Source organism: Passer montanus, unplaced genomic scaffold, assembly GCF_014805655.1.
Source record: "Passer montanus isolate IOZ18808 unplaced genomic scaffold, ASM1480565v1 scaffold16, whole genome shotgun sequence".
NCBI lineage: Eukaryota > Metazoa > Chordata > Aves > Passeriformes > Passeridae > Passer > Passer montanus.
Window position 1 is genome coordinate 8,786,745 of NW_024363160.1, and position 26,121 is coordinate 8,812,865.

The following is a 26,121-nucleotide window of genomic DNA, read 5'->3' on the forward strand; positions in this document are numbered from 1 at the left end:
ACTCCAAGTGACACACAGGCACACAAAGGAAGACAGATTCCAGAAGCCTCACCAGGGGACAAGTTCAGGCACACAGCTGCATCCCAGCTGACACTAATATCCACCTCTAAGAACCCCTCCTAGTCCAGTTCCTCAGACAGCCAAAATAACCAGCCCCTGCTGCACAGTCCAGTTGTGCCACTGGTCATGCGACAATCCCAGGGAAGTCACATGTGAACCAGTGACAAGCCAGAGGTTGTTCATCCAGAGAGGCAGGCAGAAAGGTAAGCATCCTGGTTTCTTTTGAGAGAAGAGACAGAGAAAGGTGAAGAAGAGACTAAGGAGATTAATCTTTTAAATCACAGTGTTAGGGAAATTTCTTATGAGAAGAGCTATGGAAGCAATTGCTTTCCCCTGTCATCCTTTCTGTAGCCAAGGTTTTATTTTTTAACTTCACAAAATTAAGTAGCCATGGTGTGGGGAGGGGGTAGCAAGGGGGTGTGAGGCCTTAACTTACTTCCCTGAGAACTCACCGTTCAAGAATTCAGTCACCTTAACCACAGTGAAGCCACGCAAACACCCTCCGTCCATTTTTCTTTTTTTTTAATAGTTTCAGTGCAACATCTAATACGCTCAACTTCTAAGATTACTACGTACTACAAAGATTCCCAGACCCAAGCTGTAAGACATGTTTCTGTCCTAGTGCTGCCTGTAACAAACTGATTCTTCCAATAGCCGTGCCATGTCTACAAAAAAACCCCTTCCTTCAGCATGCCTGCCACAAGGTTCAAATCCTGTTTGAACTATGAAAGTATGCTCACTAAGAATCACCTCAGTGAGAGAAAACAGCACGGGCTGGGGAACACTGCAGAACTACAGTAAGGGAAATGCAGGTGAAACAGGCAAATTTTTTTCAGTAACCTCTGTAAAGATTACAACAGAAATAAAGAAGCACGTTTCACTTACTTCTGTACAAAAAAAAGAACAAAAAATGAAAATGACAATGTACCTTTGTAGAGATCAATACAGAAGTAAGAGGGAAGTGAAGCTGAAGCCTACTTATTCACTTCACTTATTCCCAATGAAAGAACGATGATTAAAGTAAATTCTGTAAAGATTACAACAGAAATAAAGAAGCATGTTTCACTTACTTCTGTACAAAAAAAAGAACAAAAAATGAAAATGACAATGTACCTTTGTAGAGATCAATACAGAAATAAGAGGGAAGTGAAGCTGAAGCCTACTTACTCACTTCCCCCAATGAAAGAATGATGATTAAAGTAAAGATGAGTGAGGTTGTACTCCACTTACAGAGCTGAGTGAATGCAAAGCACAGCAGACACCTCACAACGGTACTGATAAATAAACTGAATTACTTAGCAGTTCTCTCCCAGACTAACATCCTGAGGCAGTCCAGAAATCCCTATTTAACTCACTTTCTGAATGATTCCTTCCTAAATTAAGAGGGATAGTAAACTGCTCACTATAAACTCTCAGTTTAATTCTTCATGGTTAAAACAACTCAAGGCAAGAATTATACTCTTAGTGAGAGTCCCCTCGTCAGAGTTTAAAGGCATCTCTGAACTCACATAGGCACTGGCTACTAGGTCAGAGGACCTTCCTTTAAGCCATCCTGACACAACTACACCACCCTGTGAAGCTGCCTGGTCTTTCCAGGAACTAGCAACAAAGTCCCAGTACTTTTCAAACCAAGAACTGGAGATGATGAGCTGTCTGGTTTTTACCTTGCAATAAACCACCAAACCCAACAAGCAGCTACTTCAGTCCAGAAGCAGCACAAACCAGAGCACATTCTCAAAAATCCACAGGACTTGGCTAGATATATGCCAGACAGTTGAGCCAAAAATACAAAATCATCATAATAGATCTCATGTCAAGACAGTAAGTGCAGTTATGGTTGTTTCAGTATTTCTTATCCCACATGAGAAAACAATACACATTCAAATACAGAACTTCAAGCAGCAGGATACTTGGGATGCCTGATTCCTGGACTTCAGATAGGCTCTCCTGTTCAGGAACAGGTAAGGTTTTGAAAACATTTGTTCTATCCTGAACAACTAATTAAGAGGCATCCTTGAAATTTACCAGTCTCTCACTGTCATGCACTTTTATCTCAGCCTTATCAGAATTATTTTTGAACATCTGTTAGCCTCATCATTACTCTCCTTCTCTCAATCCTCCTTCTATTGAGCATTACAAACCAGGTCAGTTGTATTGCCTTTCTGGCTGTTAATCTTCAACTTGAAGAAATACTAAACTGCCTTTCTCTACAGTACAGACTGACACGTGCTTTCCTGCAAGGCCCTTTACCAAGTAGCATTTCAGCTTTGAATTTCAATCTCAACAGCTACATTGATAGATCCTCTTTGAAGCAAAGAATATTTACTCATAACTTGTCATCAACTCAGACTTCCCACTTACTAGTTCATCCAAGTTAATACCAAAGACTTGAACCGAGTTCCTCAGTTTCTATTACGTCAGAGCTTGCTTCACATTTCTCCCCGAACAGCACTACCTACCTCAATGCTTTCTGTGATGAAGACTTTCTCCAGATTTTGTCCTATTACTGATGTCTAAACTTCTAAAATTCCAGCTTTCAGCTCAGCTTTAATCTTTACCTGAATTCTCTCCCAAAGAAGGACCAGTATTCCTTCGCACACAGCGACTACCCATTTAACAAATCCTGTTTACCCTGTAAATAAATCCATAGGCTTCCTATTTTAAGATCGAGGACAAAAGTGCCTTTATTAAAGTCTTCCTTGGCTTTGCTCCATGTTCTGATCTGCTTTACCAGTGGTCACATAGTTCCTGGTCTCCAAAGCTCTCCTATTTCTTTCAGAAATATCACAATCCTGGCAGGAGTTCCTCCCCACACCCCAAACTTCTCTGCTTGGCAAGGGATAGCCCACAATGGCTATGTCCATTTCAAAATTGTCACGGGACTAGACCCTCCCCACTCACAGCTACACAGAGCAAGAGAAACCACTACAGCTCTATCTATTCACTATTAAAAGATGGGGGAATGTCACTTTCATGAAAACAAAACTTGAACCAAGAGGATTTTCCTCTTCAAAGGGTCATGAAGAACCTTTGGGAAGCTGCCAGCACACTGCAGCAGCCCCCTGCTCTGGCTGTCTGCTGCTGCCCATCCCCTTGACAAGACAGCATCCAGGGACTAACATGAGCCTTCATGAAGCTTTGGTGCAGCCAGCCAGCCCTCCCCACACCAATTTAGGCATCCTCCACAGTTTTGGTAGAAAGCAGCATTATTAGGAGCTGAAATGCATGTTTATTTTGCCACATATCCTAATTATCTAGGGCTGGCAAGAAAACACATGTCCATTAAGCAAACAGAAAGCAGTACGAATTGGAAAAAAGATTAAAAACCCAACAGGAAAGGAACTTGAAGAGGAACAAAATCTATGGGAAAGCTGGGGGGAGGGGAGTAGAAAGGCAGGAAGGAGGAAAGAAAGTTTTGTTTTCAGAGCAGGACTGCCTCTGCTGCACAGAAGGAATCCTACTTTGTACATCTGACGTACACCTCCACAAAATGTTTTAAGTGACAAGTGCTTTGTAGATAGAGATCAAAATAAACTGTGGGGAGGTCAATTTCTTTCAAAATCACTAAGAAATGTTAAAGCCAGCTACCTGTTGAAGTTCTAGGAGTAAACAGAAAGCTCAGCTGAACAGCTTAAAAAGTGGCTCAAGGACATTAAAATAAAGTGCTTGTAAAACTATCCAGCACTGGATTTGCCATATGCCAGCTACTCCCAGACAGGTAAGTTGCTGCATTTCTCTCCCCAAACACAAGCTCATATTTAAACGAAACCTGAACAGAATAACCTCTAGGATCAGGACCATATCAGTGAAATTTTATTTTCCCCTCAGAACCATTAGGAAGAGGGCAGACATTTTGGCTGCAATGACTTTTTCCAGACAATTGATTCCCAAAGTTATTTATTCCCCACCATTCCCCTCAAGGCCCTCTCGTCACAGCAATTGTCTATGTCAGAGGAAGGTTGGACTCAGCTCCCATGAAAGCCAAGCAAAACCACACCCAAAATAGCTATATAGGTCACTACAGAGCAAAGCAAGCCCTACATCATGCCAGCAAGGGCTTCTGGTTAGTTCCCACATGCCAATAAGGTTTCAAAGTCATGTGTTACAATGTTCTACTAAAACAGTAGCTTATATGGTAACTAGCACTCTTTTATTGAATACCAACTTTTCAAATAAAATGTTTAAATTATGTTGTACCCCTCCTTTTTTTCTTTCTTTTTTTAAGGACAATGTGTTTAGCATAAGGGCAGCAAAACAACCAGAGTGTTTAGAAACAGCTACAGAACAGCATCCAGAGAAGAACCCAAGTGGCAGCACAAATATCCTTGGTTTTGGCTTGGCTTCTTCTAGGTGCATGTTTACATCTCAGAAAAGTCACAATGTTGGAAGCTAAGAGCTAATCAGCTTTTATATACTTAAGAATACCCTTAAGAGCTTTGTTGTCATATTTGGGCTCTTGGAATGTGTCCTTTAGGTCATAACCTCCTTCTTATTTTTTGCATCATGCCTTCCAACCTCATTTTCCAAGACAGAATTTAGTGCACAACTATGATGTGGCATTTCCATGACTGCTGATCTTGGGTAAGATGCGAATCACTGAAAGTTAGTCAGATTGCGCAGGTGGAAAGAAATCAGGAGGAAAACTTCCATCAGGTTTCAGTATCTCATCAGAACCCTGACAAGAACATGGGATGTTTCTGCATATTGTACCTCACTCCTTCCTCTGACAGAGTTTTGAAAATTAAATCATAGCTGGAGTTTCCCTTTGTCTTTTTATCACTGCTACAATATAGACAGTATTTAAGACTTTCTTCCATTAAAATCCAGCAGTTTGTATTTGTGCTAACAAGCTACTCATGGAAATATAAATGATGAGAAACTATGGAGTTAATGTCTGTCTTAATGATGAAGCTAAATTAATACAGTAACTTTTCTGTTGGAAAAGTGAAGGCTAAAGCCTCACCTACACACAAAAGACTCATTTGTCAGAAAGACAGTTTAATTATTTACTAAAATGTGCAGTTTTCTCTTGTATACAGGGAACATTAAAGTAACATAAAAGTATCACCCATGTTACTTATGGGCATCAGTTAATCAGCTCATAAATCTGAGCAGTTAGTGATTTGTTCACAGCAGACAAATACATAAGGGTTTGGAAGTGAGGATTTAAGGGAACTGGGGGAAGGAAGACCTTCAGAAACACACACTTGTCACACAGCTGCCTGTACCCTTGGTAGCCACACACATTTCTGTGAATAACGCCAGATTCACGAGAGCAAATAGTGACATTCTAAAGGCTTTCCATCTGAAACTTAATGTAAAAATTAATGGGAAATAAGGGATAGAGGTAAGGCACAGGATTCAAGGAGACACCTGCATTTATTTCCACCCTCCTTGCTGGTTACTTTCTTCCACCTCTTCCTTCCCACCTTAGCAACCTCTACCTATCACACCATACGCTACAAACAAAACCAAACCCCACGGCAAAACGCAGCCTCACTGCCACACTCCAGCAGCTCCGAGAAAACCTGAAAAGCCCCTATTACTCAGGCCTTTCCAGCTTGACAGAAATCATGTCTGGGGTGCCTTTGTTTAGGTTTTGTTGTGTCCTCACACTTCAGGTTCTCCTGCCCACAGAGCCGCCGTCCGTGGGGCACAGACCTGGCACGGAGCCTCCCTGTGTGCTGGGGCAGGACAGGTACACTGACCACAACACCCACACACCCACGCCAAGCCCAGACTGAGCAGCACATCCTTCTTCAGTACCTGCTGCAGCTTTGTCATCAGCCTGACCCACCTGGACTCACCAACAACTCGTTTTATGTCTTATAAAAGTCCTAATATTATTTGACTGTTAACGAGAAACACTGCAAACATTCATCAGAAGCTTTCCTGTTCAAAACAACAAATAACAAATGTGAGAAAGAAACTACACTCAGGTTAACTGACCCCTCTACACAGAGGAAACCTTTACAGTGCTTCTTTGACACAACTCTTCAGGCTTCTGCATTAACCAAACCAAACCCAAAAGGAACTGGTCACAACTGAAATCTCCCATCACGTCACAGAGTTTTGATTGCAATAGGGAGTGTTCCACTAAACCTCATTTTTACTGACATTTTTACTGACATTTTTACAGTGCAGAATCCCTAGAAATTTTTATTTTCCTAAAAAGACTTGCCTGTGATCGAAACTTTCCTTCATTACTGAAGAGGTGATAAAATAATTTTGGGTTACAAATATGAGGCTTTTTCCCGTTTAAATAACCTAACCATGATTTACAAGCAATAACAAAAATGTCATCACATTGTTAAATATTTAGTACGATATTTGGTCAAATATGATTATCCAATTAGTATCAGTAAATCAGTAATTCAGTTACACTGGCAATCACAAGCATTTAATACTCTTCTAAGAGCATGTGCAATGACTTTAATAATGTTCTTTCTAAAGTTCTTAGTAAAAACAGCTCAAAAGAGACTGAAAATAAGCAGTTCAGGTTAACAGAAAGACAGGACAAGATGCGTTAATCTGTGGCATTCACCAATACTTTAGTAGGGGAAATTGTGTTTTGTAAAACTGTTTCAAACTTCACATCATGTCTAAAACCAAAAATAATTACTTTTTCCAAGCAGCTGTGGTTTTAACCTAGAGGAAAATAGTACACTATCATAAGGATCTCTGCAAAACCCTGAGCACATTTACAACACCAAACAAGAAGAAACAAGCCATACTCCCCACTTTTGGTAGCTGGAGACAGGAAAATATATAGAATGTAATTGTTCTGATCACCTGTTACAAACGTCAGAAAGAAATGGTTAATTTCCCCCAGACTGCATCTTATTTTAGAAGCGATTACTAGAATTTTTCTACTGGTGTAATAAATGCAGAAAAGGAGCTCTCTCTAACTGTCACCTCACTGCTAAGTTTGTAAGCAACCTGAACATCTAAAATATGGTCTATGCTGAGCAATACGGGGTTTTTTATTATTAGTTTTATTTTGTTAATGAGAAAAAAAAGTGTTGGAAACTTTCACGGTGGAAACTAGAGAGCCTGGAAGTTCCTCTCTTAGCAGCACCCAGCAATGGAGAGGAAAGTGTTCTGCATACGTGCCCCAAGCATCCAGCTACATTTAGCTTTCAGCCTTTTTATTATCATTGTCAATGAATGGGCCCCAGTCAAATTAAAGCTGCCATTTTAGGTTAAAGACTGGAGAGCCTCTGTTGTGCAACAGCGAGACAAAAACACTCCAAGCGACAGATGCAGCACTCTCATTGGAAAATGATAGATTTCAACTTTTATAAAAAAAAAAAAGAATAATAATAATTACGGATCATGCTTTTTAATATGAATTATATATTGATACTCACACATTACCGCAAACTAACGGGATTTATAATTGGGAAAAATCAGCTACCCATGCTGCTAAGGTCATAGTCATTAAGATTTTTTTGCCGTCGTTAGAATGGATGATCTGTGAGGAAATGAACAGAAACATTTTTTGTTCAACTTGCTTGTTTGTACCTCAGCTAGTCCCGTAAAACACGAGTAAAGAAAAAAAGGAAAAGAAAAAAAAAAAAGGCTAACACATTCTCCCGAAAGCCATCTTCCAGGATAAACACTGCCCGCGATCTGCTTTGATGAGAGTAAAAATCGAGACGAACATCGACACAGAAACAAACTTATCGCACCGAGGTTATTCTGATATTCCCCAAGCCAAACATCCGCGGAAGCCCAAGTGCCACGGGAAATTTAAAAAAAAAAAAAAAATTAAAAAAAAAAAAAAATACTTCTCGCAAATGAAAAAATCGCCCTTTTCTGTAGTGGGGAGGCACGCTCGGCCCCTTCCCAAACGAAAACAAAGGCAGAAAGTGGGTAAGTGCGGGAGAGTTGCGCGGCGCCGCGCGGCCCCGCAGCGGACAGGGAGCTCCCGGGCATCCATCGCTACTTTCCTTTTGTCCATTGTCTGTTTAAAAAACAACTACTTTAAACCCGGGCGTGAGCGGGCTGTCGGGGGGAGCCGGGGAAACCGGCTCCATTTCCAGCCCGTGCCCACGGCCACCCCCTTCCCCGGCACCCCGACCCGCCCCCCCGACACCCACCCGCGAAGACCGGCCCGGCAGCGCGGGGCGCGCCCGGAGGGGCTCCCCCGGCGTGGGAGCGCGTCCCCTGATTTAGCGCTACCGGGATAAATGAAGGCAACGTAATGATGGCTGCTCATTGCCTGCAGCGCCTTCTCCCTGAGACTCACTAACAACCCTGCCCCCCTCCCCCCGCCACCGCTCTCTCACACACACCCGCGCACACGCACAGGCGCTGCCCGCTCCCCGCCGCCCCGCACGCAGCGCCCGCCGCCGGCCCCGCTCCGCTTCCCACCGCGCACCGAGCGCGGCCGGGCCCCCCCGCCTCGCTCCGCGCCCTGACCGCTCTGGCCTCAAACCACCTTTTTCCGCTCACCCTCAAAATGGCCCGGAACGGGGTGGGGGGAAGCGCGACGAGGGGAGCGCCCCGGCCCCGACCCCATGTGCGCGGCGGCGGCAGCAGCGCCTCCCGCCCGCCCCGGCTCCGCGCCGGCGGAGCGAAGGTACCCGGCGGGGTGAAACCCCTATTATGCGGCGTCCGCCGGCACCGCTCCGGCTGCCTCGGGTAGCGTTCTCCCTTCCCTTCCCGTCCCCTCCCTCTTTCCCCCGCTCCCCTTTCTTCTCCGGCCGCCGGGGAGCGCCGGCCGCCCCCTGCCCCCTCCCGGTGCCGCCGGGGCAGGACGATCCCCCCGCCGCGCGCACCGGCGGCCGGAGCGGCACCTCGTGCTCCCGCCTCCCTCCTCCTTCTCCTCCCTCCCCGCCCGCCTTCCTGCCGCCCGCCGCCACCCACCGCCCGGCCTCCGCTGGGGGTGCCCCCGCTGCGGCCCGGGCCCCGGCCCCGGCGACCCATGTGCCCGCGCGGAGCGGGGCGGTGCCGGGCCGAGCCGGGCCGGGCCGTGCACGGCAGGGAAGCGCCCTCACTTTGTTAGCGCTTGTTGTGCCGACGCGGCCGCCGGGAGCCGTCAGCGTGGTCAGCGGGGGAAGCGCTCCCGCGGCCATCCCGGCCGGCGCTGGGCCCCGCCGCCCCCGCCGCGCAGTTTCGCTCAACTTTTCCCGGATTTTTAGTCACCCTCCAAACTTGCGGAGAGGAGCGCAGCGGGGAGAAGAAGCGAAGGGGAAGGGGCGCCGGCGCTCTGGCTCCCCGGTGCCCTCCCCTCCCCCGAGGCGAGGCAGGCGGCCGGCCGGCCGGCCGCAGCACAACAAAAAGCCATTTACACCCGGGGAAGTGCCCCGCTGAGACACCCCCCTCAACACACACACCCCCCCCGCCCCGCCTCGCCCGGAGCCGCGGCAGGGCTCAGCATCCCCCAACCCCCCGGACCGCCGCCGGCAGCGAGCACCCCCGCGCCGCTCCGCTCCGCCGGGGACAGAGACCTGCCGCGGGTGCCCTGCTCCATGGCCGGCGCCCTCCCTCCCTCCGTCCGCGCCCAGTGAGGTGCGGGGTCACTCACCGGGCCGGTGCGTGGCCGTCGGGGACCGGTGTCCCCCGCTCGCTCCCTCGCTGCCCTCCGCCGAAGGGCCGGGGAGGAGGAGGGGACACGCTCCGGAGTTGGTGCCGTCGGCCGGGGGGGGCGAGGCGGGGTGCGGGTCTCGCACACAACACACACGCACGGAGTTGCTCGCTCGCACCGGGGCTGGGCTAAGAGGGGAGGAGGGGGATCCCTGACCGGGGCGGGCAGGCGAAGGAGGGGTGGAAGGGAGGGGAGGGAGAGGAAGGGTCAGCGCGGGTCTCGGGTAGTTTCGGGGTCTCCGCCGGCTCCGCTTCGCTCCTTTGTGTAATTTCACTCGATTCAAGTTTAATCCGATAGTTCCCGAGCGAGCGAGCGCGCCCGCCGGAGCCGAGCCGAGCGCGACACCAGCCAGCCAGGCGGCTGCCGCCCCCTGCGCCCGCCCGCCCCCGCCGCCTCCCCGTCCCGTCCCGGGAAACTCCCGGCGAAGCCCGGGGGGTGTGTTGTGTGTGAGGTGTCACTGTGTCACTGCCGCTCTTCAAACTTCCCAACCGCGGCGGCGAAACGAAACCGAGAGGCGTCCCGGGAGGCTGCCCGGCCCCCGGCCCCGGCCTCTGCCCCCGGACGGGCAGCGGGCACCGCACCCCGCCCGCCTCTCTCTCTCATCCCGGCCACCGAGGCGGGGTGGGGCGGGGCGCGGGTAGGATCGCCCGAGACCGCGGTTTGGGGTGGACTTTGTCCCGAGCGGGTCGGGCTTTCAAAGGGAAGCGGCCATTAAGCGCTGCCCGCCCGCCCGCGGCAGCGCCCCCGTCCCGGCGGGGCCGCGCTCCCCCGGCACCGCTCCGGCACCGGCTCTGCCGCGGCCGGGTTTGAAAGCGAGGCGTTCGAATTCGTGATACAAAGCGAAACAAACTCATTCCGTAAGTAAATTAGACAAATCCCACCCAAAAGTGATTACCAGTAGCGCGCTTAGCGGTCCTCCCCGCACTGCTCTGGAAACTAAATAAGCGTCTTAAAAGTATAAAGAGATTAAAGCGTAAACCCAGTGCAAAGATACTCGGCATTACAGGAATTTTCAGCGAGTCATTTGACGAGATAACTTTTTACCATCATTGTTAGTGGCAGGTTGGAGAAGGAAAAACGAAGTCATGTGCTCCTGAGCAGGGACACGCTCCCAGCTCCTGCCGCTCCTTTTAGGGGGCTGTTCACTGCACCCACCCTCGTATCTTTTCCGTGGGAAAGACAGAAGGCGTCCTGTCCTCACAGGATCTCACACAGCTTTTCCTCAACTCTCTTTTAACACACAGTAAGCTGGGAGCTGGATCCAGACAACGTGATTGTCAAAAGCTTCTCGGTTGTTGGCTCCCTCAGTCCAGGTGTCCGTGTCGATTCCACAGCCGTGAGGGCCACTACAGCTGCAAAAATATTTCAGGTTTCTCCAGAAGAAGTATGACACTCTTCCACATTGTGTCATTCATGTCTGGCCTACTCAGTCTCTCTTGGGTTTAGGGGAAAGCACCTTTTGGGAGAAGGGGAGGTGAGCAGTTTGAGAGGCATCACCATCTTCCATGCAGCTGGGCCCATGCAATCTCCCAGACAGGGGCCAGCAGCTGGGGTGGTGTTGCTCTCCCAGGTTTTCAGCTGAAAAATGCAGTGAAAAGCTGATAGCACGTGATGGTGCAGTAGAATGCACTCCCTGTTCTTCACCAAGGTCTTCCATGAAGTTAAAAATAGCAAGTGGAAATAGCATTTAAAAACAAAACACTTGGAAGCAGCACATGCCCCAAGTATACCTTCACTAAATTTGCCCAGTTTACCATCGTTCTATTTTTATTTGCATTTTTGTACCCTTTGAAAAAACAAATGACAAAACAACAAACCTACACAGAGGTATTTTCGCAAGTTACTAAATGTGATCAGTTTCAGCTTTTTCTTGCAGTGTGTTGACAGACAAGAGAGAAAACAGCCTAAAAACATTTACCCCAAGTCTGTTTTTCTGCATGTGTCATTTAAGTGTGCCCCTAGTCTGAGAGCCAAGCACCCCGTTGTAGCGTAAGCTTGCCTGGAACTCCCCTTGCTTTCAAAGATTTAAGTTCTCCAAGATTTAGGGGCGCGAGAAACTCATTCTGAGACCAACTGCCAGCAGCCTCAGTGCTCCCTCTAGAACTTGTTTCAGTTTCTTGTTGAGCAGAAATCAGAGCGAGAAGCTGTGGAGCATGAAAAGCATTCAAAGCATATCGTGGTGCCAGGGTGAGCCAACCAAAAAAATGCTGCACTTCTTTAAAAAAAAACAAAACATATTAGCATGGCAGAAGCAGTGAGGGGAGGGGGGCATGGATAGGTACTTGGTTAAATGTTTGTTCCACGGGAAAAGAAATGCCCCAGTCTCTACTGTGTCTTGTAGAAGGCACAGAACCAGCTCCTCAGGTGCCATAAATCATCCTCAGGCCGTGGCCTATGGAATCAGCTGGCTTACTATTTGGGTCGTAAAAATGTGCAGGGAGTCTCCCAACGCTTTCCAACATCAGAAGAATCTGCAAATAGCACTTTCACAGAAGGGGGAGAATTACAGCCATTCTCTAACTCCTCAATAACAGGAAATAGAGAGTAAGGAAAAGAGCTGCAGTGGTTTCACCGCTCCAGGGTGGGACACCGTCACGGTGTGACACAAGTTCACACACATGCACACTCAGTGGTAGTACCAGACGTGGGCAAAATACATCACTGTGCAGCTGCTACAGAGGAAATGTTCTTGAAACCTTAACTTTGCTTCAGCCAGACCCCAAAGAGAAAGCTGTAACTCCACGAGTTACCAACGAGGCAGCTTCTCAGGAGAGTGAGGAAACAGCAACATGGCATCTTCATGATTAACCTTATTGGTAACAGCTTATTAAAATACCCAAGAGATGACAGGGATGAAAATTCACTTGTAGCCAGCCACCCAACGCTTTGTGTGCTGTTGGGAAGAAGTAATCCATCTGATGTAGGCAGCCATTTGGCTCACAGATTAGAAAGAATTTGCATTAATGGCTGAGAATTTCAACAGCAGTTGCAGAGCAAGGGTATGTGTACCAACAAAACCCCAGCGAATTGCTACACTTTACCTAACCAGGTAAACTCTCAAGTTTGTGGGGATAGTTTGTACCAAGCTGAGCAAGTCACTGTGTATGACAGGCATAGCTGTGCAGAGATAAGTAAATGTACTCTGTAAGAAGTACAGCTCTGAGGTTACTGGGCAGCATTCAAACCTGTTTTAAAATTTCAGAATTACAAAATGCAAACGATTTAGCATCACATGAAAATACAAAGCCAGGTTACTTATTCAGTAGACTTTGAAGAACCAGCATCTGTTTTAACAGCCCCGTACAGCAAAATGTGATCTTAAGATCTAGACATTGTCACTTCCTCAGGTAGCAGATGACACCTCACAAAGTCGTGAGTCCCCAGACAAGCTGAGCACAGGGAGGCCCTCAGGCTACAAGGGCCAAGCAGCCCGTGCCTCATTCCTGACAACCCAGTCCAGGTACTGAACTTGTCTGAGAGCTGCTGAGGGCTGTGCAGAGAGCTCAGAGCAGCCCACCCTGCTGGAGAGCAGCTCTGTTCAGCACATCTGGTTCCTCACCTGCTCAGCACTGTGAAGGTCCAAGCCATGCATCAGCTCCGACAGAAAGTACTTGTGCTGCTGCCATGCCCTCCAGGTGGCTTCCTCTGAAAACCTTTTTTGCTTTGGTGAAGGAAGTCGCAGCTTCCAAGGAAATTCTGTACAGATGTACCCAAAACTCAAAAACTGCTCCTCTCACAGGCTTGCTTTTACTTTTATTCATTCAAGGAGAGATGTGAACCATACAGTGAGCCCAAGCTTGTGCTTGGAGTACCTGCTTCTGAGCACTTCAGCTCAGCATTCAGGATGCCATTTCAGAGCCTCAGACCAGCAAAGGCATCATGTTTTGTCCCATGGTTGCTGGGAAGTGGCTCCAAAGTCACACAGCCCTGACACACTCTCACATTTCATTCATCTTTGAACACTGTTTCAGTCAAATGAAATGAAAAAAGTCAAGTTTCTTTTTCTTTCACAAGTGAAAGTTTTACTCAGTTTCTCAAAATTTACAGAGCAATGGAAGCACATGAGACAGAGTGTGTAGTGGCCAACAGAGCACAGATTATAGTGATATGCCATAAGCTGAAGGAAAACAATATTTTTTCAGAAGAAATCGTTCCCTAACCCATAGCATGCTGAAATACCAAGAGCACGTGGATTTTGGTAAGTACCAGGAAGCAACAGACTCGTATCAGAAAGAACAACTTTAACGACTGCAGCTGAAGAGCTAAAAGTGCTGGAAATATAAGTGCTACAAGGAGCCACCCTGTGGCACCAGCAAGCTAAGGGAACAGAGGGCAAACCAGGGTAGACACTTGTGTGGGTTGGTCGGGTTTTTTTGGTTTTTTTTTTTTGGTTTTTTTTTTGAAACTCAAGCCAGCCATAGTGACAAAAGCTGGAACTGGCCCAAACAGCCACTTCTGTGGCAGGGAGCTCTTTAACTGAGCAACTGAACCAGAAAAGCAGAGGGGCAGCGAGCTCCAGCAGCTCTTGCCCACATGCCACTCACCTGTCAGGCCTCTCAGAGCTCTCTGAGGGGCATCAGCATTCCCTGATGCCTCATCCTTGGGAATCCAGCAACAAAAAGGAAATATTACTCCCCATATTTATTATTTTATGTTGAAGCGTTCTGATACAGCAGTATCTCTCACATGACAACATACAGCTCTCTCAAGGCTAACTTCAGGATGTAACCAAAGACTTTTAGGGGGGAATAGGTGAAAAGGATGTCTGTCACAGCACACTGTGGCACGTCCCTGTGGGTGGCATGGCTGCACACACAGCTGTGTGGGCAGCTGTCCCCAGCCTGTCTGCACTGTCCCACTCAATCTCTCCAAAATACTGCCCAGCTACTGCCGCATGTACAGATCATCACCTATGATGATCTATGCAGCTGGAAGGCAGCACCCAGCCAAGTGCCAGTGGCACAGAGGTGACAAACAACTCACTGTCCCTCCCAAACAGACTCATCACTTAGTTTGCTGGCATACGAGGTAGGATCACTTTGCTTTCCATCTAAATTCTGATTTAACAGGCCAGTGTGTGACTGCTCACCTCGGGCTCCTGGTTCTCACTACTACTGGAGACAAGACCAGGCCACCTCTTTAATCAGGAACAGTAGTGAGTTCTTATAAAAATGGAGCAATGCCACAGAACTGACCTACTCCACATCATCCCTGCTGGTGAGGACGTTTGCTCTTGGACCGTGACATGAACTGACAGCTTCACAGTCGGTTTTGTTTTCACCGTGCAGGAGCAGCATTAAGGACTCCCATTTCCATCTTTGACGGCTCAGCAGAATGTGCCTCTTCTTATATGGAGAGCCACAGCTATCGCAGCACTGGCAATTCCTGACCTTTGTCCTTAATAAATGGAAGGCATCATATCTAAGAATGAAGTCACACCCCCGCCGAAAGTATCAGCTGAAATAAAAACATGGCAACTCATCTGCTTAGCAACACGGGCTGCCACCAACATCACTTCCTCCTAAAATACAAAGTTCAGTGCGCGGGCTCCACCCTGACTCAGAGCCGCCCGTAAAATTGGATCTGACTCGCTGAGAGGTCACGTCTCCTCGCTCTGAACAGGACTTTCCACAGCAGCAATATTTCACTGGAACTTCCCAACACACAGGCAGGGAGAGAGGGAGGGAGGGAGGAAATGCTGCCGCAGTCACAGAGTTCACCTGCCAAGGAGGCAAGGCACTGACTTTCACATTTCCATTTGCCTGTCCTTCCACACAGATTTTTCAGAGCAGGTACTGAATAGCTTATTCTTTCTGTGGACTGGGGAGCAAGAGTGATTTCTCACCATTATTTCCTGGGTTTGCATATGCAAGGAGCACCTAGGTGTGACATCCTTGGATGTAACTACGGATGTTGTCATTGCTTGTTTTGAAATGGGAAGCAATGCAAAACCTATGGCTAAACACACACATAATATCTTTGAAAAATATTTACAAACTATCCTTGATAAATGCTTATAAACTATTTTTCCTACTTATGTTCACCGAGAAAAAGATGCATTTAAAAATGTTCCATTTTATAACTTTTTAATAACTTTTTAAAAACTTTATAACCATGTGTTTGTTTTTCTAAATGCTTCATAAAACTGCAAGCCTACAGTTAAATAACAATTAAAAAATCCATTTACTTATATAGTTAAGTTAAATGTGGTTCGTTCTGATTCTCCTTCTATTCTGAAAGAGGATCAACTAATAGGATGACACTGTTTTCTCATTAAACTCAGGTCCACTCCCCTCCCCACTTGGTAAACTTATAGGAAGGGGGCTGAGAGGGATCTGAAGAGACCATCTGGTCCCCCCAGGCTGCACAAAGATGGGATAAAGTAGCCCCAGACAATCCCCAACAGATGTTTGTCTAACCTGTTCTTAGAAACCCTCTGTGGAGCAGAGACCCGACCTTCCTAGGTAGCCTGTTCTGGTATTTCACCAGCATATAAAAAACAGTTGATCAAACCTCTTCTAACCTTTTACACATTGGAAAATTTATCTGATTCCCTCTAAAGGTTATTTTTAAGGCTCAATATCCTTCCTTCCTTCACCACTTTATTTTGTATTCTAAATCTCCTTTTTGCTTTCTCTGCCTGTTCTGTACTTTATTTTTCAGCACCATGAAACCAAGGACAATGTGGCAGTTGGGAACTTACTGGCACTCAGTGGAGTCATCTTTACATTGTTCTTGATGACTTACATATGCCACCTATTGATAAATCCTAAGAGAGCATTTTGCAGGAGCACTGCATTGTCCACTGCAATTTTGTTAGTGATGCTCTACAAACTCCCTATAACCATCTACCCTGACTTCTCCATGAAACTGATGATTTATTTTTCCAATATGAAAAACTGATTTCTGTACTGATCATCTACAGTGGTCACTGTCCTCCTAGCTTGGTGCAATTGAGACATTTCACAAACATACTCTGCATTACACCAGTTCAGTTTATTCTTTGTCTTTTTGTACACTGGCTTTATCATGGGACTATCCTGGTGCCTTACAGCAGTGTAACTTGTGACATCTCTCCTGTCTCTTTCCTTCTCTGTCTTGTCCTTCGTCTCTCTAGAATGGCATGCATGGAAAATTTGGTTTCAGAAGGATATAGGGACATAAATAAAGTCACTGTATGTTTATATAGGGTAAAAAGTATAATAAATTGCTCCTTCTGCTATTTCAGACCCAGCTCTGAGAGATCAGTCTCACACATCATGAAGCTGATAAAACAGTCTCGTACAAAGTTAAGTATAAAGCTATGGAAATGCTTTTCTGTTACAGAGTACCAAAGGTGCCAGCTGTGGTCTTCACTTCACTGACACAAAACAGTTTAAGGGATGAAAATGTAAGTATGGATCAATACTTAGTTATGGAAACAGCACAATTTGGAGGAAAAGGAGAATGCACTCACACTTATTACTAATTATTGTGCATATAGGGACATTTAAAAAGTGTGAGATATATTCAGCAAGTGAGTAAGGACTTAAACTTACTTGTACCACCTTCACAGTTCCTTACAGTCCAGACAAACATGTATCCTTTGTGGAGCACTTCAAGAAAAGAAACAACTGATTGGCTAGACAGAGTTTGATCACAGAACTAAGGAATAGTTTGTGTCAGGAGGGACCTCTAAGAACCGTCTTGTCCTCCCACCCTGCAATGTCCAGGGACATCTTCAACTCAGTGCCCAGTCCAACCTGACCTTGAATATTTCCAGGGATGGAAACCAGGAATGTTTCCAGGCATCGACCACCTCTGGGCAACCTGTGCCAGTACCTTGCCACCTTCATTGTAAAAAAACCCCCTTCTAATCAGCGAAGTATTTATTAGAATACACCATTAATTGAACCTTTAAAGAAAAGGTACTCTATCAATACCAACTCACAAGTGAAGGAATGCCTCACTTCATAGGAGACATGTAAGATCTGATTCCATGAGGTGCTGCATACTCATCACTCATGCTGACGTGATTTGAAAGCAGAGGTGTTCTCTGATGTGCCAAACATGGAGAAATAAAGCTGGAGCTACAGGGCAGTGTTAAAAGCATCATTCTGCACATTTTCTGGTTTTGTTTTGTATAAATATCTAAAATTTGTTTTATCCTTCAAGAGGAACTGATTGGCTCTGCAGCACTGAGGGAACTCCCCTGAAAGCTGCCAGGAACTCACCTTTCCTGTGCACAGGTTTGTTTATACTTTGGGTATGACAGGCAACTTACACAACCATTGTATTTGCTGGTACACTGTGATGAACAGCACAGAACCTTGTTTCAGTCAAGGCAGGAAGATCTTGTGTCTTCATCCGGTGGTGGCCAAGAAGGGAGGGGATTTGAGGCACATCTGTAATGCCACAGGTCCCACTCCAAAGGCTGCCCACTTTGGTAGTGCTGCACAGAACAGCACAGCTCAGCAGCAATGGACCAATTGTTTTCTCTCTTAAAAAACACAAGTCAGAACACGCTGAATATTCCACACTGAGCACACAGATTGTATCACAGCTTCCAAGGCAGCAGGTTTTTACCTGGAGCTTGTCTATAACTTAACAGAAAAGCTGTAAAGTAGTTGCTAAAAGATAAAGATAACAGATGCAGTGCTGGCATGAACATTTATCTTTGGTGTAGCAGGTTACTAACACGACTTTTGAGTCAGAACACTGCACATGCTCTCAGGGTTTTTTATTTAACAAACCACACACCATGTCCACCTAGCAATCTGTTGGGAAATAAGAAATGTTGATATGGTAGCTAAAAAATCCCAAATGTGATGGCAGTCATGTTGATACCAACTTCTTGGAAACCAAGTTTCATGATACATAAAACCTGCTTGCTTTCTTCAGAGGTAGGCTTAGATTTTTGAATTATATTTGCTGTTGTACAACCACCAGAAGTTGACACAGTGCATTGTATACAACAAAACTCCGCAGAACATTAACAAATCAGCATAAGTGAAGGCAGACACTCTTAATATCTCAGTCAAGGGAGTACAACTCTCTTAGTTTTGTACCTTAGTCTGAATGGCAGGCAGTTCTCAGGGCTTGGATGAAAGGGAATTGCAGCAGGATGAAGGGAGGAGCAGGAAAAGGCCCACTTCCACCTGGAGTTGCTTTTTATAAGCCTCCCTGCTACTAAACAGGCAATCCCAGTGCTTACAATGATTGTCCCATGGGAACCTTGCTGACAAAGTCCCAAATACACAGTTTATTCTTGATCCAGAAAAAAAAAACCAAAAAGGAGAGCCTTCAGAGAAATAAGGAGAGGGATCATCAGTTCAATACGCTGGAAAGAGCTTTCTTTGTCACTACCCTCCACAGAGATTTAAGGCTAGCAAGACACAGATTCCCAAATAGAAGGAGCAACAGCAATTATTGTAATAAAAGGATCAGTGTACCCAAGCCTTGGATTTTTTTCAGGCGGAAAATATTATTAGAAGTTCTCCAGCGCCACAGACAGCAGCACGTCAAACACTCTGCTGTCTTGGGTCTTCCATGCATGTTTTGACAAAAGCACAACGGTACTGTAAGGGTTATCATCAAAGCCAGCAAGTCCTTCAACCCTCCTACCAATCCCTAGAAACAATCTTCTGAAAAACAGAGATACCACCACACATGCACACGCACAACTGAAAAAAAATTATAGGCAATGCATGTTTTTAAACTCTCCCTGTTCCTTCTCCTGGTCTAAATGCCATAAAATCCCAGTAGCTTAAACTGCTCTGAGAATTTTAAACCCATCATTCACCACAAATCATAAGTTTCACTACACATTTTTCACCCCCTTTAAAAATGAAAACCCAGATGCAGCTTTCAGCAGAAGTGAGACTGTTGCTTCACCATGATTAGATATAAGCAAGGGAAAACAAACCAGGCAGTGCTGGGGCCTTACGCTGCCAGCATTCGTTCCGTACGCAGCGCTTTACTGGGCACCTCTCAGCTCCAGCACACATGGTAGTTTTTGCAAGATCATGGCCTTGTTTTAGTATAACACAATCAAGATAATTTTTACAAGGTCAGAAAGTTGGAATAAGAGGAAACAAAATCCAGGCCAGTTGTGTCTGGAATCAATTAGGCTTATGTGCTTTTCAGATGCTGCTTGTATTTCTATTAAATAGTATTTCAATATATACTTTCTACTAGTACATAAAATCATGCATTGCATAAATATATAGTTCTCCCATTTATTTAAACCCACGTAAACTAGGGATGTCAAAAAGGAAGAGGTGTTCATCTGTGAGTGTTGAAATTGTTCTTTTGGCATTTACAGTTTAGTTATCTGCCTCCTCAATGACAAACTTCTCAGAAAGGCCAAATATCCAGGCATGTCTGTGGTGTACTCTTACCTGTCCAAAAAGCAAAATGAAACCGAAGCACTCAATCAGGTGAATACCAGCTATGCCCGCTGACAACTTTTAAGCATTTTGTTGAGTTGTAAGATTTATAGGAAAAAACCCCAAATTGTTGTGCCTTTGCACAATAAAATTTGCTGTCTAATCATCACTTTCAGTACTGAATCTTCCACAGAGGACTTCAGTTAAAGAAAAGTTGACTTTATAAAGAATTTCTATTTTCTCTACATGAAGCCAGTCTAATTTATACATAATTTCATTTTATATAAAATGAAAGCCAGTGCTGTAGAGAAGGAATGCACAGGGACACACAAGCCAGAGAGATTTGTGCTGCATTTGCAAATAAAACAGGTGACAGGAAAAATATTGATTTGTTGTGACAAAAAATTTACGGACATAAAAATTATATTGTCAAACCACGTAAAGATGAAAATATTTACTTTCATTGCTTCTTTTCTCACCTTCATTTTGCCAAGTACGAAAATAAAGTGAAAGAATTTGTTCTTCCTCCACTCCAGTAACTTTTTAACGTAAAAGTTGGAATTATTTTGGATAGCACTATAAATAATAATATGCAGTGAAAGAAGTTAAAACTATCAGTTTTCCTGTTATTTTTCTAAGCAGCACAGTTACGGGCTGTGTTTACAGTTATTAACCGGGCTCAGAGCCGGCTCGGGACCACACCACGCGGGCGATCACAGCTCCAGCTGGAGCTGGCTCAGAGGAGGAACTCGGGGACGGGCTCCAGGCAGATTCTGCCGGGTCAGGGAGGCGCGACAGGCCGGGTTGCCCTTGGAGTGACACAGAAACCCATTGCCTGGTGGCAGGGAATGATTTCCCTCGCGCAGTCACCCCTCCCACGCCTCCGTGCAGCCGCACAATGCTGCGGCTCCACACGCGGGCAGCGAGGGGAGGACGCGGCCGCCTGCAAGGGCGTAGGTCGAGCAGGCAAACGCATCCCGGAGGGAAGCCCCGGCTGGGCTGGACAAGCCGCCTGGCTTCCGCAAGGCCATTGTTCTTTCCGGGAACGGGACGCCGCGTATCCCGCGTCCCTGTCGGCCGGGCGGGGCGGGCTCCCCGCGCCCTTGCGCGCTCCCGCTCCGGGAGGGCTTCGCTCCTTCGAAAGGTCCCGCCGCTCTGAGGCTCTGACCCCCGGGCCACAGCGGGGCAGGAGCACCGTGCCCCCTCCCTCCCGACAAGCTCCGTGTCCCCAGGGGCTCGCAGGGAGCCCCGGGACACCGCCTCAGGATCGCGGCCGGGATGGGGAGCCCCCCTCTCAGGGCTGCCTCGCAGGGAAGATCAATCCGAGCGCCTCCCGGGGCGCTGGGGGAGCCCCGCAGGGATGGCGGGACCGACCCCGCCACCGCCGGCCTCTACCTGCGCCCCCTCCCCCAGCGGGTCGGAGGTTGCCGTGGCGACGGATCAACACCATCCCCCGGGACGGGGCTCCGCGGGAGCCACGGGCACGGCGCGCTCCTCTCCCGCCTCCCTCCCATGGGGAACCCCGTCCCGCCCCTCCCGCGGCGACAGCGCGGCCGCCCCCGCCAGCGACGTCAGCTCGGAGCGGCTTTCCTGCCCCGGCGGCGCCCGCCCGCCGCCATCGGGCACGGCCATCGGGCACGGCCATCGGGAACGGCCATCGGGCACCCCCGTCGGTCACCCCCGTCGGTCACCGCCATCGGGCACGGCCATCGGGCACGGCCGTCGGGCACCGCCGTCGGTCACCCCCGTCGGGCACCGCCCGGGCGCCCGCACCGGGGCCGTGTGCCGAGACCCGTCGGGGCCGCCGTGTGCGGTGCCCGCCGCCACCTCCTTTGCCGTGCAGGCAAAGCTGCGCCCGTTTAAGCTAAGCCCCCTGTAGACGTATTTATTTCGGTTTAATAGGTGTTTATGGTATGTTAGCCCGGACCTGTTCCTAATCAAACCGAGCTTAATCAAAATAACGCAGATTTATTCCGGCCCCGGTGCCAACCGAGCAGGTGCTACCTCGCACCTGCGGCTGAGCCGGCGGCGGGGCGGCCCGGGAGCGATGGGCCGGCGGGAGGGCGATGGCTCTGCCCGGCCAGCGCTGCTTTGCCTTCTCTCCCTTCCCGGCCGGACCGACCGCTGCCGCGGTGGTCAGAGCCAAGCCCGAGGAGCTCAACAGCCGTCCCCGGCAGGATGGAGAAAGGGGAAGTTACGGCACAGGGATGTCGGGGTAGGCTTTTTTCATTTTCTGTCCTGGCTCACGCTATGAGCACATGGTCGTGGTAACAAGCCGCAGCGCTGGGAGGAGGAATTACCTCATGGAACTGCAAGCACTTTCCAAGTAAAGGTGGAGTCTGGAGCAAACAGGAGATCCAGCTGATAGTGGTTGATAAGCCTAGGGAGTATCGCATTGCTGCTTTGCTTACCTCAGAGACGCCTCAGTCCTTGTGGAGCAGGAAGAGGAGACTCCAACACACTGGCTCCCAGCACCCAGATAATGAGCTGTCTCCTCCTTCCTGCAGCAAGCAAGCCGAGGTCTTGGCTCACAAAGCAGCAGTTTCAGTAGAAGCTTCTCTTCTAATGGATCCTCTTTTCGACTGGTTGAGCAACAACCCCACAACTTCAGCGTTTCAGAGCTCATTGAAAGCAAAGCTGCTTTTCATCTTGCATAGGAATTGAATTAAATTGGAAAGCCAGGATGAAATGAAGTTACACACACCTTCAAAACAAAGCCCAAACCAAACAAAACCCCACTATTCAGATGGTGCTTGGCCAAAAATATGACTAATAGGCAACTGCATTTTTCTTCTGTGATCCTACTGAAGCCTTCTACTACTGGTGGATGATCCAGGAGCTGGGATTTAGCAGTTAAATAGGTGGGTCTGTGACCAACTGTGTCTCCAAATTTACATAGTGACATTGTTAAAAGCAATCCTCACTTCCTCCAAAGAAAATGTTTTGTTTTACCAGTGATAGTTAAAACAGGTCTTCCAGAAAAATAGGGAACTGCAAGTATGCTACTTTTTCTTGAATCATTTCCTTTAAACAGACACCCAAACTCCAAGAAGGAAAGAAAAGGTAGGAGAAGTAATAAAAAGGAAGAGAAGTAAACTGGAAAAAAAAATAGAATTGGACTTGGATAGGAACACAGGAAAAAGCCAACACACTTAATTTATTATGCACAGTGGTCAGTCCTGCACACGAGGATGCTTCTTTCTCTGGAATGATGTGGCTTTTTAGAAAAACTTCCCAGGCAGAATTACAATATGAGCTTCAATTACATGAGCTCACAAACTTAATTTCTGCTTCATAGCAGTAACTAAGGGACATGCCACAAGTGCTTTTGTTTCTGTGCAGGAATGTTTTACTTCTGAGATGAACATTGAACAACACTGGGCAAGGAGCAGAGCCCATCCACTGATTTTTGTGCACCACTGATGGCTGACAGACCTTCATCAGTGACCAGTTTGCTTAGGTCAGTCAGTCACCTTTTGCTTAGAAGTGGCTGAATTGACTCTCAAGGGCACCAGACACAGGAATTCTTTTGTGTTCTGATATTCTCCGTCGTAAGTACTTTAGACATGACACTAACCAGCAACCCAAGGTCTAGTCATCCTCATAAATTAAAATGGATTAAAAAAACCCCATAAGGACAATCTGTTTCTAACTACATTCAAGACCAAGCTTTGCTGCATTTGTATACAACAATCACAGAGAGGTGTTGTACATTGATTCAGGGGGTTATTTTTGAGCCAACAGCCGACAAGTAAATTTGCCCATCTCCTCTGCGGTCTCTGTACCCGTCCCTCCTCCTAAAAGCCATTCATTCACATGTGTCCTATAAATTCTGGACACTGCCTCAGCTCGAGTCTTAGTGCTGTCAATTGTGCACCCCTCAACAATGTCCATATTTAAAAGTTCCCTCCTCACAGCTGGTCCAGTCCTTGCGTAGCAGCACTGGCCCAGGTGTGGGTGTCAGTGCTCAGGTGCTGGGCAATGCCTCAAACTGAGAGCCTTCCCTGCCTCATCGGGACAGACAGCAAGCAACCCCATGGACTTCTGCCTTCCCAAGTATCTTTGCTATTTAACTGGTTTTTAAGTCACATTCTTTCAGATATTTCCTGCGTCTGAAAATGTTTTCCCATGCCATAATCAGAACATGCAGTGTTTACTTGACTGCTTTAACCCAGACAATGTTAAATTGACAATTGCTAGTACAGTACATTGATCTCTTTTGAACTGTCCTCACACTGTAAGATTTTTCTCCCTCCTAGTATTTTATGCCTAAATCTAGGAAAAGTAATGGAACTGGGTTCACTTAAGAAAGGCTAATTAGATCCTGCTGTAATTTACAGCAAATCTACCATAGAGCCAACCATCAACAAGAGTCTGCCCAATATAAACATTTATATCTCTGACTCTTTAATGAAGGAATTCTAAAAATCATAACTATGCTGGGGGGAAGGGGGTGGGGAGGAACTCCAACAAACATACTGATGCATCAATTCATCTACATTCATGCTGGCATGGACAATTTTACAAGAAGTGTAATTTGGGAGAGGAGTACAAATGGATGTGCAGACTTTTGAATAAAACTTTGAAGTAGGCTTTTCCTATACCTTATTTCACCTCCATGTCACAGAACGATGGGATGTTGCAGTTAAATCCCATGTCTAAATATCAGATATGTGTTCCCCTTTATACATCAAGTCAAATGCCTATCACTACAGCACAGAGATCTGCAACCAAACACAGGTTTTTAACATTTGGTTTTAGCTGAACAGTACACCTGACAGCACAGAATAGCCATTTCTTTACTCAGCACTCTCCTAACAGTGTGCTTTTTCAGGCTGGGGTATAACTGACTGTGGAGCACACTGGGTTTGCCTTCTCCATGGTGGATTGCCTGCAGTAAGATTGCTACAGCAACAATCTCTTTCCTCAAGCCAATGCTAAAGCAGCAATGCTTTCCCCCCCTACCCCCAGCTGCTAAGCAAAGAATAAACTTTTAGCTTTGCCCCTCCTTTATTGGAAGGGGAATAGGGTAATATGCTGTAATTGGTTTTCCATGTTTGCCAAGAGTCTGTTTCCTCTTATCATCCACAATATTTAACATAAGTCTTGTAATAGTTCCAAAAATAATAAAATCTGTCCCAAGAATAAAAATGATAGATACACAACATGCTGCTTTTTTTGTCATGGTCTTGGTTTTGTAACATTCTGTTAGTAGTTTTTATTGCCTAATGTTGTGGTTTCTTTCATATGCGGCAGACCCAGTAAAGACATTTCATCAGCTACTTACACAGCAGCAGCCTGGATTATTTACAAATGGAGATTTCAGTAGTGTATTACAATAAATCACCACTGCATACTGTTAAAGTTACATTGCAGCAATGTGGCAGAAGAAAACCCAGAGATTCTAGGGGGAGTAACATTAAGTATACACAAATCATACATATGATCTCAGCAAACAAATTTATTAAGATATCCAAATAAAACCTGTTAGTCTTCCTCTGTCTCCCCTATCTCCTCCCATGCAACAGTGGAAGAGGACTAGGCAAATTATATCCCCCTACACATGCAAACCAGTACACGCAGTAGGTGTAACAAGTAACAGAGCCTGTGCAATACTTCCTTCATGATTTTCTATCATGCAGCCAGATAGCACACATATCCCTCTCTCCCTCTGCCCCACCCTTCCACCCCTAAAACAAATGCCCCATACTGGGCAAATTCCTGTAAGTGTGGGAGTTACGGATGTGGAGCAAGCAAAGACAGAGAGCAGCATTCTGCTCACAGGATTCGGTTTGAAGGAAACAATATGAAAATAGAGAAGACAAAAAGGAGATAATACACATGAGAAACTTGATTTAGAACAAAAAATATCCCCAAAACAAACAAATCAACCAAAAAAAACCTAAGATGAAAGTTGTAGGACACTCAGTAGTATCAAAAGAGCAGCCTGTTAAGAGGACTCACTACCTCAGACCTCAGCATTTACAAAAGCAATACCCTGCTGGTAACAACCAAGAAAAATACAGGCACATTGGGGTACCATCTTTAAGAAAGACGACTTAAATAAAAATCATGCAATGTTCAAAATTGTCTTCTGATTTA

At 46.6% G+C, this 26,121-nt stretch overlaps 1 protein-coding gene across 7 annotated transcripts in view; it reads right to left on the bottom strand.

Annotated features, from left to right (window-relative positions):
- CHD7 (chromodomain helicase DNA binding protein 7) overlaps positions 1–10,187 on the bottom strand; it is a 134,455-nt gene extending 124,268 nt beyond the window's left edge. For 5 of the 7 annotated variants that reach the window (XM_039703074.1, XM_039703076.1, XM_039703075.1 and 2 more), the window contains exons 1-2: positions 9,593–10,187; positions 7,431–7,534 (exon numbers count right to left, since the gene is read on the bottom strand). The gene's annotated coding sequence lies outside the window, so the exon portion shown is untranslated. Of the gene's footprint in view, positions 1–7,430; positions 7,535–8,517; positions 8,649–9,592 lie in introns of those variants that run through there. The other 2 variants (XM_039703069.1, XM_039703070.1) reach the window with 2 other exon arrangements.
- Positions 10,188–26,121: the final 15,934 nt, after the last annotated feature.